The sequence below is a fragment of the Martes martes genome (assembly GCF_963455335.1).
Source record: "Martes martes genome assembly, chromosome: 8".
In the NCBI taxonomy this organism is placed as follows: domain Eukaryota; kingdom Metazoa; phylum Chordata; class Mammalia; order Carnivora; family Mustelidae; genus Martes; species Martes martes.
In genome coordinates, this window is record NC_137895.1 from 85,134,114 (window position 1) to 85,145,244 (window position 11,131).

The window sequence follows — 11,131 nt, forward strand, 5'->3', positions numbered from 1 at the left end:
ACAGAAAAGCAGAAACCTGAAAATTTTATCCATTACAATGGTTATCAAACTTTAATGTGCAATAAGATCACCCCATGATCTTGTTAAAAAAAAAAAGATAAAGCCAAAACTTAATCTGGTACTCAAAGGTCTGTATTGTCTCTACCTCATTGCCCTTTCAAATCTATTTTTCTTATCTTACCTGGCTCTAATATTTTATGAAACTTTTGCTCCGGCTGGAAATGTCCACCCCCAAAATCAGTTGTTCATTCTTCTGTCTTCAGCTTAGCTCTCTGTGCTAAGCATAATAATGGCTCCCCAAAATGCCCTTGCCCTAATCTCCAGAACCTGTGAATGTTATTTTACATGGCAAAAGGGACTTTGCAAATGTGATTCAATTAAGGATCTTGAGATGGGAAGATTATTGCGGGTTATCTGAGTGCACTCAATGTAATCCCCAGGGCCCTTCTAAGAGAGAGGCAGAGGGTCAGAATGAGAGGAGACATGGCAACAGAAGCAGAAGTTGGAGGGATGCAGGGCTGTAAGCCAAGGAATGCAGCAGCCTTTAGAAACTGGGAAAGGCAAAGAAATAGATTCTTCCCTAGAGCCTCTGGAAGGAACACAGTCCTGTTAATACTTCAATTTTACCCCTAGAAGACCTGTTCTCAGACATCTAACCGCTAGAACTGTAACATAGTAAATCTGTGTTGTTTTAGGCCACTAAGTTTGTGGTAATTTGTTAAAGTAGTAATAGAGAATGAATATAACCCGGCTGGGTCCCTGCTTTGGATTTCTTGCTTTCTTCTATGCAGCCTCTTCAAATCTCACCCATACTCAGCATAATCTTTGGTTATTAACAAAAATGCATCCAATATCTACTGGATGTCTGTCTTGTGCAAAGTGACTGGCTAGATACTAGTAAGTAGAGAAAGAATGCAGGATGCAAAGATGAACAAGAGACACCCTGACTTCAAAAGAGCTGACAGGCAGGGGAGACAAGGTGGTAGAGAGGAGAAGGAATATGGACTGAGTGTGAAGGCATCAGACGGAATCGGTGGTGGATACCAGCTTTTAAGTTCCATCCTGGAGTTCTCCCAGATTTAAATGATCATGACTCTTATTTTCTTTTCATTTACAACTTTTCATTTACAACTTTTACTTTTTATTTAGATCAACATTTACTGAGAGTTTACTGCATGCAAGACACTGTGTTAGGTGCTATGTAGGATACCAGATACATAACTCTTGGTTCCTCTCCGGCTCTCTGTTGTTTAATTTTGTGTCTGTGTCTTGTCTGGACTGTGGGATTTTTTTGTTTGTTTATTTGAAACATATGTATCCAGTACCTCCTTTGTTTCATGAGCATGACAGGAGATTCAATGATGACTAGGTTTCTTTCTTTCAGGTGCTCACAATCTCCTAGCAAAGAGTCTCAACATATTTACAAAACAATGTGATAAGTGTTGAAAAAGAGGGGTGTGCCAAATGTTCCCAAGAGAACTGAGGGTGGGCCTATAAAAGGGGGACTTCAGAGAGCAGAGGACACTTGAGCCAGGGCTGAAAGAGAAATAGATGTGCCAGAGGGAAAGCTGAGACAGTGTGATGAGAAGGTGAAGGAAGGAGTGGTGATCAGGACGGGAAGGGACATTTCAGGAAGGAGGAAAAATTATAGGCCAAAATTTCATGAATTATCAAAGTGCATGGATGTCTGAGCAATGGTAAGGATTTCAGTGAGGCTGAAGCATAGGATGTGTGTGTGTAGCAGGAGGACAGGAGACAAAGCTAGAGAGGCATGTCAGATCAAGTTCAAGAGGACACTTGTGCTCCGGTGAGGAGTTTGTCCTATGTGGTGGATAGTTCTGTATCCTAGATGGTTTTCCACTATACGCCCTTTGGAAAGGTTCCTTTATAAGAATTGAGAATACAGAAAGGTTTACAGAGATGATATGGAAAAGAGAAAGGCCTGAACCAAATAAGGGCGGGGGAATGAAGAGAAATAGTTGTAGGTAAAGATTACATTTAAAAAAATTTTTAAATTAACATATAATGTATTATTAGCTCCAGGGGTACAGGTCTGTGAATCGCCAGGTGTACACACTTCACAGCATTCACCATAGCACATACCCTCCCCAATGGGTAAAGATTACATTAATTAGCCTGCTTGGGTTGCCATAACAAAATACTGTAGACTTGTTGTCTTAAACAACAGAAACTTATTTTCCCACAGTCCTGGAGGCTAGAAGTCCAAGATCAAGGTGCCATTGGTGTTGGTTTCTGGTTAGACCTCTCTTCTGACTTGTAGATGGCCACCTCCTTGCTAGGTGCTCATATGGTCTCAACCTCTGTTCAGACTTGGAGAAAGAGGGTTGTAGCGTCTCTTCTTAGTAGGATGCCAGTCTTATTGCATTAGGCCCCACCCTTATGACCTCCTTCAACCCTAATTGCCTCCTTAAGGGCCCTATCACCAAATACAGTCACCATGGGGGTGAGGCTTCAACATATGAATTTAGGAAGGACACATTTCAATCTATAACAGAGATATACTTGAGACAGAATCAGGAAGACTTAGTTATACCTATTATATAATAGTGACTAATATTTTTACAGTGCTTTGTAATTTACAAAATTTTTTCACATCCATTATCTGATTTTATCTTTACAACATTGTAGGAGGGGGCTATTATCATTATCCTCATTACAGAGATAAACAAACAGACTAAATGAAGTTAAATAATATGTTCAAAGCCATATGCTAGTAAGTGGTGACCCTGGCGCTGAACGTGACCTCGACCTTGGAATCCCCTGCCATTCTGATTCTCTTGTGAGAGGTGAGGGAATAAAGAAGACTGAAAAGTTGAGGCCAGCATGCGGATGTCTTATCCTTAATCTCTAGGGACAACCAGAATCTCTTTAAGGTCAAATGCTTTCATCTCCTTACTCGAAACACTTTTAAACTCCTGCTTCTACCTGCACCCTCCCCACTGAGGAATTTCCTACATTATCTCTAGCCTCCTCCTCTCAAGCCTTGAGAAACACACATTTCCTTTCTCCTTCTCTTTCCTGGGAAGATGTGGAGGGTGGGTAAGGGGGATGTGAACACATTTAAAAGTTTTTCTTCATAATTCACCCTTTTACACATAGAATGCTTTCCCTCCCTCTTTGCTGGCTAATTCCTCTCATCCATTAAAATAAAGCTTACAGGTCACTTCTTTCATGACTTCCCAAGTTTAAGTGAGAACATGTCCATGAGCACATAGTGTCCCAACGTATTTCAGTCATCATCCCATGAAATCATCAAATTGTGTAAGCTCCTTCAGGGCAGGTAGATATTCCTAGTACCTAACAATACCACCCACTTCATGTCTGTCACATGCTCATTGAACAGATGAATGGCTTCATATATTATCACATTCTTCCCACACAACGGCTGTCCCTTTATTCTTTACCATTCCTCCCAGATACAATCTGTCTGCTTGTATCACTCAGGGTTCAATGCAGGAGACAAAAATTCCTCCGAGTATTTTGAGGACACTAGGACACAGTGCTTACAAAATCAATTGGAAATTCTAGAGGAGCCCACTGCAGGCTGAAACTCTGCCAAGGAAGCTGCTCCCTCTGCCACAGTCAGGGAGCGTGGTGTATCTGGAGGTCTCCGCCGATGACTGGGTCTAAGAACAAGTGGCTACAAGTGTGATCCAGAGATCTGGAAGTGATGATCAGGATGTTGCTGCTGCTACACTCTGATGCAACCACCTCCCAATATTTACAAAGCAGGAGACATCACTGAATCACTGCTGTACAAATATATCACATCTCCATGAACTTGTCTGCGGGAGAAATAGCCAAAGTTGCAGTACAATGCCCTTTGTTTCACTTCTGCCTTCTAAATCTCACCCAAATACATCTGACTGCCTGTGAGGCCTTCTGAGAAATATAATCCTTAGCTTTTCAGCCTCTGCAGTGCAGGAAAGCATACCAGGAGGAGATGGGAATATATGACGAATGTGAACTAACCATATCCAGCACTCTACTACTCTGAAATCCACCCAAAGTCTGCAACTGGGTCTTTCCTTCCTTCCCCACCTACCTTGCACAATGCCTACCCTAGAGGTCGGTTTAATCTTTGGTCTTGTTCTCTTTAATCTGCTCCTTCAGGCTATAGTTCACCCTTTTCTGTGATGTGGGTGAGGCAATTATTAGCTATGATTCCAAAATACAATCTGTAAAAGAATAAATTGACATATTGGGCTTCATTAAAATTAAAAACCAATGCTCTTTGAAAGGCATTGAGTTTTTGTTTTGTTGTTGTTGTTGTATTTTAAGTAGGCTCCATGAGCAATGTGGGGCTTGAACTCACAACCCTGAGATGAAAGTTGCATCCTCTACTCAGTGAGGCAGCTAGGTACCTCTGAAAGGCACTCTTAAGAGAAAAACAAGCCACAAGCCAGGAGAAAATATTGCAAATCACATATCTAACAAAGGACTTGTATCTAGAATATATAAATAAGTCTCAAAAATCAATAACAAGAAAATAAACAGCCCAATTTAAAAAAATGGGCAAGGGGCACCTGGGTGGCTCAGTGGGTTAAGCCTCTGCCTTTAGCTCAGGTCATGATCTCAGGGTCCTGAGATCAAGCCCCGCATCGGGCTCTCTGCTCAGCAAGGAGCCTGCTTCCCCTCCTCTCTCTCTGCCTGCCTCTCTGCCTACTTGTGATCTCTCTCTGTCAAATAAATAAATAAAATCTTTTAAAAAAATTAAAAAAATTTAAAAATGGGCAAAAAAATTGAATAGATCACTCACCAAAGAAGATATATGGATGACAAATAAACACATGAAAAAACATTCAATATCATTAGTCATTAGGGAAATGCAAATTAAGACCACAATAAGATACCACTATACACCTAAAATTAAAAAGTCTGATCTGAGTGTTGGTGATTATGTGGAGAAAACTGACATCTCACATACTACTGGTGGGAGCATAAAATGGTAAAACCACTTTGGAAGACAGGTTAGCATTTCTTAAAAAGTTAAACATACACTTACCATGTGATGCAGTCATTCTAATTTTAGATATTTACCCCAGAGAAAAGGAAACACACGGGCACACAAAGATTCATACATGAATGTTCTTAGTTCTTAGAATAGATACTACAATACTATAATGATGGTTGAATCTCAAAAAATTATGTTGATTAAAAGAGGCCAAACCGTTTGACCATACAGTATGAATACACATATAAAATTCTAGAAAATTCAAACTAATCTACAATGATAGAAACCAGATCAGTGGCTGCCTAGGGATAAGGGAGGATAAAGGCAGGAAAGATTATGAAGGAGCATGAAAGAGTTTGGTGGGGGGGATATTGGATATGTCCATTATCTTGATTATGATGATGGTTTCGGGGCACCTGTGGCTTGGTCAGTTAAGTGTCTGTGTTTGGTTCAGGTCATGATCTCAGGGTCCCGGAATTGAGCCCCACATCGGGCTCTTTGCTCACCGGTGAGTCTGCTTCTTCCTCTCCCTCTGTGAGCTCTCTGGCTCTCACTCTCTCTCAAAGAAATAAAAAATCTTTAAAAAAATGATGATGGTTTCATATCAAAACTCATGAAATTTGAAGCTTCAAATATATGCAATTTGTTATGTATCAATTTTACCTAAGAAAAAAATTAAAGCAGAGGCAGTTGGACTGGAAAGAAACCCCTACACTCCTTGTATATATTCACTTATGTGAGTTTTGGTTTGACGTCTCTTTCCCACTAGCGTGAAAACTCCATGGAGGTAGGGGCTGTACCTTTGAACAAGCACATCTCTAGTATTTAACATGGAATCTCGTGCATATTAGGTACTTGACACGTATTTGCTGAAGAAAGGAGAGAGAGAGAAGAGTTGAGAATACCTCTAAGTTTAACCTGAGTAAAGGAGAGAACGTGCTGCTGATAGATATGGAGGAAGCAGACGTAAGGACAGAAAGGAAGCAGCGAAGGAGAAGGAGAGTCAAGTAGTGCTGTGGCAGCGAAGCCAAAGAAAGTGGTAGTTTCAAGGAGAAGGATTAGAAAAAGCCCATTTGATTTTTGTTTTTGGCAGTTAGAAGGGATTGGGGCCTCGAAGAAAATGATTTTGGACAGAAGCCAGGTTGTTTTTCCTTCCCCTCCCCTCCCCATACACGAAACAAAAACTTCTTCATACAGTGAAAAGTATCCATTTGCTTCACTCTGTCTTCATTTTCACTAGTTGACTCCCATCCAAGCCCTCATTCTCTGTCACTTGTTCTGTTTTGATAGCCTGACTCTCCTTTCTTGGGTGCCACTCTCATTCTCTTACAATCCATTTGCCACAAATCAGCTAGAATGATGGTGTTAAAACACGAATCGGATCCTGTGTCTCGTTCTTCCATGGATTCTAGTTCCCCCTGTACGCTCATGGTTAATACCCTCCTGTGCTCAAGCTCCGAGGCCCTCAAAGTTTTGTCACATTGTCAGCTGGAATCAGGGGAGGACGGAGTAAGACTCTTAGTTATATATTTCTGCTGAACAAACTACCCAAACCTTTGAGGCTTGAACCAAACAAAAACTTTATGATCTTATAGTTTCGGAGAGTCAGGCATCTGGGAGAGGCTTAGCTGGGTGCTTCTGGCTTAGCCTTTCTCACGAGGTTGCAATAAAACTCCTGCCTGGGGATCTAGTTCTTAGCAGTCTGGACTACTTTGAAGAAGCCTCCCTCCCAGGGCTGTCAGCACGATGCCTCCGTTCCTTGCTAGCTTGTCAGCAAAAGGCCTTAGTTCCTCACCACCTGGGCCATCCCACCAAGCTGCTTGAGTCTCCTCCTGACATGGCAGCTGGCCATGAGTGATCTGAGAGCAGAGAGGATGTCACGGTGTTTTTCATGATTTAGTCTTTCTGGCCATCATCTTTTCTACTTTATTGTATTTGTTAGAAGCAAGTCCTTCTATCCAGCCCACACCAAAGGGGAGGAGAATTAGACTTCACCTCTTGAAGGGAAGAGTCTTAAAGAATATCAGGACCTACTTGAACACCATCACAATAAGGCCAAGAAAAAAAAGTATATCAATGCCTTAAGGATGAAGAAAAGGTTTGATCATCAGTTGTGAATAGCAACACAGGAGTTAATGCAGTGAACAATTGTTATACAAGTGTAGTACCTTTACTATCTGTGCTACGTGACAGGAGGAAGACCAAGACAAGCAGATGGAGAGGCTGGCAGAGGATTTGCAGCTTGGAAACAGCAAGAGAAGAGAAAAATGTGGACATTGGAGGGGTGGGAAATACTCAAGTAACTGACCTGAAGCTCAGGCGGGAGGCCCACAGTGATATGGAAAGAGCTAATTATTTCCAAAAATGAAGCATCTGTGATAGGTCTTTAAGGAAACTGATTTAATCTGGGTTCCAGTTTCCTCATTGTAAAATGGGATTAATCATGTCTACATTATCTTCTTACTATTATGCAAAGTGAAACACTGAAAATTACTTTGAAAAGAGTAAAGCATTCTTCTAATAATCTTTTATTATCACTGCTTTCCAAAGTTAGAAGGGGCTGAATCAATATTAAAAAATATTGCAAGCTAGGGGCGCCTGGGTGGCTCAGTGGGTTAAAGCCTCTGCTTTTGGCTCAGGTCATGATCCCAGAGTCCTGGGATTGAGCCCCACATTGGGCTCTCTGCTCCGCAGAGAGCCTGTTTCCTCCTCTCTCTCCCTGCCTGCCTCTCTTGCCTACTTGTAATCTCTGTCTGTCAAATAAATAAATAAAATCTTTAAAAAAAATACTGCAAGCTATATTTTTAGGTATTTCTTTTCTCCTACCAGTCTTCAGTAATAATTGCCCATAATGCTGAGGTTGGAAGAAAGAAAACTCAGTTTTCTTCATTCCTGTCCTTCAGGCGTCAATGGATATGCAAATGAGATCTGGGAAGTGAAAAGCCTCCTCCTGAATTTTAAACAGAATATTAAATGCTCGCACACACTTATAAGTGATGGTGTGGATTTTAATGTCTTTTATTCCTGTGAGCTGCTTATTCTCAGAACGACTGGGCAGAACAAGGTCGGTGCATTTGAGATCAGAAGGAGGTATCGAGGCTGTAAAAGTAGACAAGGAGAGGTGTGAGATACAGAAAAAAATGACTTCAGGGAAGCCATGTTTATCTCTACTTGCTGGGAAACCACAGTGGTTCCCCTAAGGTTGAATTTAGACCAAGGGCCTCAAGTCATTCCCAGATTGCCCCCTCTTCCTGTTCTCCTCTTCATCCTTGCCCTAGGCTGAGGAATTCAGGCTGCTTTCCCTCTCTTTAACTCCATCACATTCTCCTCCCCAAATTTTGGAATGTAGAACCTATTGCTATCTTCCCACCTTCCTCTCCACCATCTTATACATCCCTAGCGCTGCAAGTCAGGTAAAACTGTCATTTTCTTTCAAAGGTTTTATTAAATTAACACACACACACACAACTTCACAAAAGTATATTAACAATACATGTCAATTTTACAATGACAGGCAGTATAGCTTGATGATTGGGAATATGGGCTTATACCCCTTAATCCCCCCTTCACCTATTTCCTACCCCCCACCATGTTCTTCATGTTATTGTCAAATATGTCATTCCCGGCTAGTGTTCTATCTCCTACCAGGAGAAGATATAGTAATACTGTAAATACGATGTCATGGCTCTTTGGAAACTTTTTATATTGAACCAATAAATATATTCTTGTCTCTGTAGTTCTTCTACACTATCTATTTACTCCTGGCTATATGACACCATATCATTTATCATGTTGCCCTTGACTTTCTCAAAAATTATTACTGTGCTCTGTTGATGATGACCACAAATGGAAGTCTTACCCAGAATATGAGGAAATTTTGAACAATAATTTTTTGTATGGTCACGGTAAATTTTCATTCAGAATTTTATGCCAGAAACATAGACCAACACCTATTCCAACCATGTCTTCTCTTGTATTCTATAATCATAGCATTCCCACACTGATTTCTTTCAATGTTGACCGCATCCCTATCTTCCATACACCACCAGCAACAGGGAATATGTGGGGGGAGATCCACCGGTGCAGCAAGAGGGCTGAGGCCATTTGTGCATGCCTCATATGGCATGACTTAAGACTGACATGGGAAGGGCATTTTATCACTACATCATTTTGAAACAAAAGAGGACATCAGTTGGAAAGGGCCTATTGGTGTTGTGAAGTGACAGTCTCAAAAGCACCCCAAAATTATATTGGAGGAGAAGGTGGGGCTGCTCCCAGCTGATTGCCTGATATGTGTCCCAGGGCCTTTGGAGGGAATGGAGTTACTGCCCTGGGTGCAAGTAGTGGATTAGACAGTGGGGCAATGGTATGTGGTGATGTACAAGAGAAAAGATGCTGGCTGCCTCTTTACTGTCTGCTGGCACTATGGACCACCAGTAGCTCCACAGTCAGAACACTGAAAAGAGAGGGTCAAGGCAGGGACCCATACATACGACTCCAGTCCAAGGGCTGGGGAAACTCTGTTCGTAGCCCAGAGGCCTGACCTCATCTTCCACGTGACTACAGATAGGGTTATCAGCACCATCCCAGAGACAATCTCACCTGATTCCCCAAAAGGAATACTGTACTGGCCAGAAAGAGTAGTTGGCTCATCAGGACGCCCTGTTAAAATTGAGACCTGGTCTCAGGGCCTTGGGATGACCCCATAAACATGAGTTTCAGAGTTTCTCAGGCAACATGGGATTAGAGAATGCCATAAAGGAGAGGAACTGGGGACAGGGCTCTTTCAGGGACTGGTCTGGTTTCCTCTTAATAGCACTGCAGCTCTGGCTGGTCCCAGGCACATAAGGGACACCTAGATATTTACAGGAAGGCCCTCCAAAACTGAGGCCCTCTGGGGCACAGGATCCAGGGCAAGAGCCTGGGAATAGGGTGTTATTATAAGGAAGTGATTGCTATGTGATTTCTGAGGCTAAGTTTTAAAGAGAGTTTCCATCTAATTCTCATTACTGGGATTTCTCACTCTGGAAGAGAAGAAACCACTTCTCTTGCTATAAGGACCTTTAAGCAGCCCTAAGGAGGAGCCCACGTGCAGAGAAACTCAGCCTTCAAGTTAACAGCTAGGACCTAATTGTCAGTTACAGGAGTGGGCTACCTTGGAAGAAATTCTTCCAGCCCCACTCAAGCCTTTGGATGACTACAGTCCCTGCTGACATCTGACTGCAACTTCACGAGAGACCCTGAGCCGGAAGGGAATGAATAATCTGTCACCAGTGGATGAGTAACCTCTATTGGTCAATACTGAACAGACCAATCCCTTAGCAACTTAATTCTTCTAGGCAGAGAATTCAACACTAGCATGACAAAAGTTTTCTTGTGCCTTAACTACGGCATGGAATAGAGCTGCTGCACTAGTACAAAGGTAAAAAACTCCGCCGCAACTTGTGTGGACTGACCACCAGGAAGCAGGTAGGCCCCGTTCCCAAGCACTTTAGCCCAAGAAATGTGGCAGACATTAGGGTGGGGTGGGGAGAGAAACCCTAAGGAAGACAATAATATATTTTCACCCACTCTGATGGAATGAGATTCAGAGTAAATATTAGGTTGTACCGTAGAAAGTAAAATTATATTTATTGCATACCCAAGTTTGGGTACCGAGAATCATATCCTGCACATTTGTATTCTTTACTGAAAGGATAACTGTTCTAATCCTTCTAGAAGGATAGATTCTGATCTCATCTCCACTCATGCAATGCTTAATCTACGTTTCTTCCCTTACTTTGCCAAAACTTTTTCAGTCAGAGGCCTGTTTCCTCATCTATAAAATGAGAGGCAGGGGTAAATCTGTATTCTGTGCAACCTAAAAAATATGCAATTGTGGGGGGCGCCTGGGTGGCTCAGTGGGTTGGGGCCTCTGCCTTCGGCTCGGGTCGTGGTCCCGGGGTCCTGGATCGAGCCCCGCGTCGGGCTCTCTGCTCGGCGGGGAGCCTGCTTCCCTTCCTCTCTGCCTGCCTCTCTGCCTGCTTGTGATCTCGGTCTGTCAAATAAATAAAATCTTTAAAAAAAAAAAATATGCAATTGTGGGGCTGTATTTAGGAAATAGAATATGAGGGATGCCTGAGGGGCTCTGTTGGTTAAGCGTCTGCCTTTGGCTCA